Consider the following 6,000-nt stretch of genomic DNA (forward strand, 5'->3'; position numbering starts at 1 on the left):
GGGAGAGAGAGACAGAGCAAAAAGAGAGATGGTTTTAGGAAGTGATAGAGTCAATACGAGAAAAGACTTTGAGAAGAGGTTGATGCTGTTACGCCCACATGGGAACATCTCAAGGAAGAGAACGAGATGCTGGTGAAAAAGCGAGAGAGAGAGCTATCAAACATCAAAGCTATTCAAATTTTAAAAGGGATGATTTGCAAATGAAAGTTTCATGGGTGGGTCCACTGGGATGGATAAAAAGCTCTTGGTCTTCCTGAGGTTATGAAGAGTGGGTGTCATGTCAACAGATGAGACAAATCCGCATGAGGCCTATTTCTCTGCATTTACACCTAAGTTGGACTTTCTTACAATGATTGTTTCTTGATTTGGAGTGTATTTCAGAGTGAACAGTGGCTGTAAAATGTCTACACGAAATGGAAAAAGTTGATTATGAGCGAGTTATTGATGATAAGAATTAATGGACCGGAAAGCATTGACACCACAGCCATTGTTTAAGGTAGGGACAGTGGGGAGAAATAACTTAAAAAGTAAGCATGTCCAGTTGCTGAACAGTGCTCATTTCGGTAATGTGTGTTAAAGTGATATAACACATAATAATGCTGGGATTAGTAATTATTAATGTTTTACTGAGTGGTTATTGCTGTTCACTGGAGTCAGTGGAACACTACAATAGCAATGTTCAACCTACTCTCAAACACACTTCACGTCTCTATCACTTTTTCTGTGGCCTGCCATCCATTCCAGTGAAATCATTAAACAAAATACAAACGTGTCCTCCTCAGTCCTGATGAAACTGATCCACTGATGCACCACAGCCATTTTGATTTAGTAAAATAATATATTAGGGCAGGTCACACCCCTTCAGTTTTTTTTTTTTTCAACACACCTTTTTTTGTTTTTTTGTAACAATAACAAAGTCTTTACTGTCACTTTTGCATCCTAGCTGAATAGCTGAAACTATAAATTGCTCTAAAAAAAATCTTACTGACCCCAGTCTTATAACAGTAGTGTAGATGTGTTAATAAATGTGTCACATGTTTATCTGTGAACAGTTCAATATTGCAAAATGGTCAATCAATGTGTTATTGAAACTGTCTTTTAAATGATTTTTATTTTGAAATGTACGTCAAATTATATACAGTAACTTTTTCTGCTGCAGAGCTTGTGGGCTTGCGGGCTCGGCAAACGTGCGCATCGAGGGTGCATGTCGGCTGCAAAGCACCCTTGCAAGCACCCTTCTGAAGCCTAAAATGACAAATGGGACACCTTACGGTCTTGTGAACTTAATGGACACACGTGTGCAGCGACCCCAAAAGCACATGAAGTTTGCCATTTGGGACAGAGCCAAAGTGATGCTCATGACTGACATTAATGTATTGTACAGAAGTATTTCATTAAAGTTTTTATAACTCCAGAAGGCAAAGATGTTCACGAGTCTTTTATCTGGAGTCCGAGTCAAGTCTGGAGTCTTTATCACTAGAGTCTGAGTCAAGTCTGGAGTCTTTTGTCACGAGTTCAAAGTCGAGTCTCGAGTCATTAAAAAAAAAAAATTCTCATACCAAATCTTATTTTTTATCCTAGTTGTATTATAGACAAAATAATATGATCTTTCTATCATCTGTTTTGTTTGAAATTAAGGTCCTATGATGTAAGGGATAATGTACATCCAGCTTGTTACTGTAATAATCCATTACAACGTACAAAACAATCGTCCTGGCAACATGAGTAGTCATTTTCAATACAGTCGCTAAGTGGACGCAAGATGGCACCAGTGAGTCACGGTTTGTTATACAGCAGTTTGTTATACAGCTTCGTTGTTATTGACGACAGTCCTTATCAGAAAATATCAAACCTCGCAATGTTTAAGACTGTCAATAGAAAACTCTACACATGCTGATTGCGATACGTTAAAATATTAGCTTTAAGTAATAAATGGATTAACATCTCTTTATATCGCTCTCTTATGGACACACATTAAGAAAGAGAAAAGCTGCATATAATACAAAAAGATTGATAAAACGTAGTGCTAGGTTTAAAGGCTAGATTTTTTTGTTGTTGTTGTTGTTGTTCATATTTTAACAGGCTGGCAATCCAAACGAGCCATGCAGCTACACCACAGTATACGTGTGAGTTAATGTGACTAACCTTTGTGGATGTGATGTCTCATAAAATTTGATGTTGTCGTTCCGGTGTCTTTAATTTCCCACATTCTGTGCATCTAGCCGATTTGACATGTTAATAAACCCAAACAAAAAAACAGCACAGTGGCTCTCGTCATGTTTCATGGGACTCTTATGACATTTCGGAGTTTACGCGCAATACACGGACATACGCAATCAAATTCTATGACAAGAGTCCGATCTACCACAACAAATGGGGAAATATATGTGATGCAGATATTATAAAACCATTCAAATACAACAAAAAAATCTTTATTTATTATATTAGTAGTTAAGGGTAAAAGACTTCAGTTGTTTTTAAAATATTCACGAGTCTTTTGTGCCGAGTCTGAAGTCATTTCAGGTCAAGTCCGAGTCAAGTCTGAAGTCTATTAAAATGTGACTCAAGTGCGACTCGAGTCCGAGTCACTAACTCGAGTGCCCATCTCTGCCAGAAGGTGACACCTTATTCCAGTAACTAAACTTTTTTTCTCTAGATTTTAAAGCAATTGTACAAAGTCAGGGTTTATTTGTAGATTACAGAAACAAAAATCAAATCAAGTCCAAACTGCCCCTAACAACAAGGAGGCAAAGTGCAGCTTCACACTCAATCACATAATGGATAAATGTATTTCAGGGCTCAGCAGGAGAAGTTGGATTATCATCTCTGCCCTGAACTACAATTTTACAAGATAACTATACAATGAATTAATAGTCTCGCCATTAAACTGTCACTTCATTTCCTACTTCATAAACACCTGCTGTACATGAACAAATGTGTGGAATCCTAATGCTACTGGCCTGCTGAGCGGTTTGCTCGCTCTCTCTTTCTAAATCAATATGCCTTTAACCGATGTGTATGAGTCACAAGGCAATAGTTGTCTCCCGCTGAAGTCGGCTGGGAATAAGTCAAGAAAGAGCAAGCGTACCAACAAATAGTTTAACGTGTCATTTTTCGTGGTTGCTATTAAGCCAGAGGTCCTGAACTCCAAATTCACAAAACTGCCAAGTTATTCTCTATTGTAAAAGTCCATTTTGACTGCTTAGTGGCTGGCCTCACTAGATGTCTATTGATTTTTTTTTTTTCTTCTTCTTCTTTTTTTACTGTGAATTTGTTGTGTTTTTTTAAATGGATGTGTTTAGGTTTTCTGCTTTTGTACTGCTGTTGAAACAGAGCAACACTATTAGCAGAAGAGCAGAGACAAGAGATACAGCTCTCCATGGCAAAATGCTGTGGTTCCTTCCGATAGACTGCTAATACCACTAATGCTGTATAATCCCTGACTAACTGTAGGTACGGCTCGATCAGAACATGTCACTGATCACACACTGGTCCAAACACTGCCTTTTTTGAGCGAGAGAAATGCTGTACATTGGGATGTCAAAGAATCTTAAAAAAAAACAAAACAAAAAACAATGTCCACTATCTGTTCATGCCAGAGAACAAGACTTGCATGAACTGGCTTGCAGATAGAAAAAAAAAGAAGAAAGAGACAGACTGAAAAGAGCAAGTTGTATTATAGCATAAATTGAGGGAATCTCTCTCTCTCTTTTACTCAGAAGATAAAACTCCAGTCACAGCACTAATCTTTTGGTAATTTACACAAAAACTTTTACCAGCATGTCTCTCATGGTGCGATTAGCAGAGGGATTTATTTTGTATTCGCCGCCACTGGAATTAATATCTAAATCTGGCGGAACCAGTTGTGTCAGTTTGAGCCGATAAAGGGAAATATGTCTCCGCTAGATTGCTTGCTCTCCCTCCCTCTCTCTCTCACACACATACACACGCACACACTTCTCTCTTCCCTTCAATTTCCCCTGTTCATTTTGTTTTTATGTTTTTCCACTGGTATAATGATTTACATTTATTAGACGGTTCATGGCTGTTGTATCTGCCTGCGTTTCTTTTAAGGGCTGCATTTGCGTCAAAGCCTCAGCAAATCTCATTCACAGTATAACACCTGTTTGCATCGCTGCCATTAAATGGCTTTCCCCATATTTGCTCAGCGGTATGGAGGAAAGACGCACTTAACTCATGCAGTTAGATGAGGCTTTACATTTCAAAGATTTCCATATTATACATTTTTAGGGTTTAGTATAGAAGATCAAGCATTGTATACCTATAAAAAGATATAATTTGCTGTATTAGCTTTCACAATGCACTACTGGTATACCATTCCAATAAAATTCCCTTGTCTTTTTTCTGATATTTTAACAAACAAACAAAAACTTAAGTATCATTAGTCAGCACCATTGCTGAGTATTTTCTCTTTAAAACTGCAGTAAACCAAAGACAGTTTCAAATCTGTGGTTTGAAATCGCTGATGTTTCTGACGTCACAAACTACCTTGTAACCAATCACGTCAATGTGCCGGCGGGCTTTAGCATATCATTAACTGACAGCGCAAGGGAGTCTCAAAAGAAGGTTATCCCGGTATATTTTTCTGTTGATATGAAAAATCTGGTAGATTTAGTAATATGGTGGGTGTATGATGCATATTACGATGTTATGATGAACTATATGTTTTTCTTCACTGACGTTCTGAGTTGTTCAAAGTGTTTCTAAGTATACTGATTGTTAGAAGGCAGCTGTCTGACTCGTGAATGTGAACATGGTTTGTGTAACATTAGCAACACATTATTAGCTGTTTGACAATGTAGTCAAGCAAAACACTAATCATATTAACTACCGTTATGTGTCCGACGTTGTAAAAAAGCGATACCATTGTGCAGCGTTTACCTCAGTAAGTTGACCGAATGGATCTCGTCTGAGCTCGTGCGAGTGAGTGGAGGCGGGGCTAATTATCATACTCATAGATCCATGTGTATTAAATGAAGCAAGGGTGTAGAGTTACATTCAAGCTATTTTAAGGCATTAAGAATTTTTTTTTTTTTTTCATAGGAAAAAACATTTAAATATGTAATTTTGGTGATCAAAGATGAGTTTTAAGGGATACAATTATTGACTACAGGGGGACTTTAAAAATTACAAGATCAAAAAAACAAAACAATTAAACATGCCTGGATGAATCATTCATACTAAGATTAATAACATGCAACAGATTTTAATTTCATGCTGACTAATATTTAAAGTATATTGAACAACAAACTGTTTATTAGATTGTCCCTGGCAACCAATCTCCAACATTTTTATGATTCTTTCACTCAAGGCATTTCATCTCACATGGTGAATAATTTCAAGTCAATTTAAGTAGCTTTGTAAGCGTGGTAATGTACGGTAGGCCAGTCATTAGTGCAAAATAAACCTTCATAAGGCCTGATTTAAAACCTGCATACTGTAGTATGCTGCTATTTTGTGTAAGTATGATAATTACTTCCCATTTTTGCAATAATTTGTATGGTATTTTCATGGTTGAAAGTATTTTAAATCCAAATCATGAAGATCACTTTTCAACAGGTGTCTTGCCGAGGTCGGTTTCCTTTGCTTACCTCAAAGACTTTCCCTCAGCGCTCACGTCCACCAGGAGCCCTCTCATGGTTCCAGCCAGTGCCCAGAATCAGCAGGATGGCTGCTGCTCTCTCTTTCCCATCACTGTGCTCTGAGCTGGGAAAGAGAAATGGGGAGGTGGGCCAACAGCAGGAGGAATCACCCCCGGGGAACAGAGGGAAAAGTGGGTTGCATAATGATAGGCTGGTTGTATAATGATAGGGATATGTGTGTGAGCCGTTGAATTTCCAAATTCGATACTGCGAGTGACCACCGTTGCAGACAAATGATGACATGAATATTTTTTCAGCCACGTTTATTTGAAATGACTGCATCACTCAGTGGCTTTCATTAAAATCTCATTCCAGCATGCATGCTCGCATACACATG

The 6,000-nt window shown here is 37.9% G+C and overlaps 1 long non-coding RNA gene across 1 annotated transcript in view; it reads right to left on the reverse strand.

The window, feature by feature from the left end:
- Positions 1–5,723, reverse strand: part of LOC127516758 (uncharacterized) — a 67,641-nt gene extending 61,918 nt beyond the window's left edge. Inside the window, exon 1 of the long non-coding RNA XR_007931076.1 lies at positions 5,613–5,723. This is a non-coding gene — a long non-coding RNA (uncharacterized LOC127516758). The remainder of the gene's footprint in view (positions 1–5,612) is intronic.
- Between the last annotated feature and the right edge of the window lie 277 nt (positions 5,724–6,000).

This window comes from Ctenopharyngodon idella, chromosome 7 (genome assembly GCF_019924925.1).
Source record: "Ctenopharyngodon idella isolate HZGC_01 chromosome 7, HZGC01, whole genome shotgun sequence".
Lineage (NCBI taxonomy): Eukaryota > Metazoa > Chordata > Actinopteri > Cypriniformes > Xenocyprididae > Ctenopharyngodon > Ctenopharyngodon idella.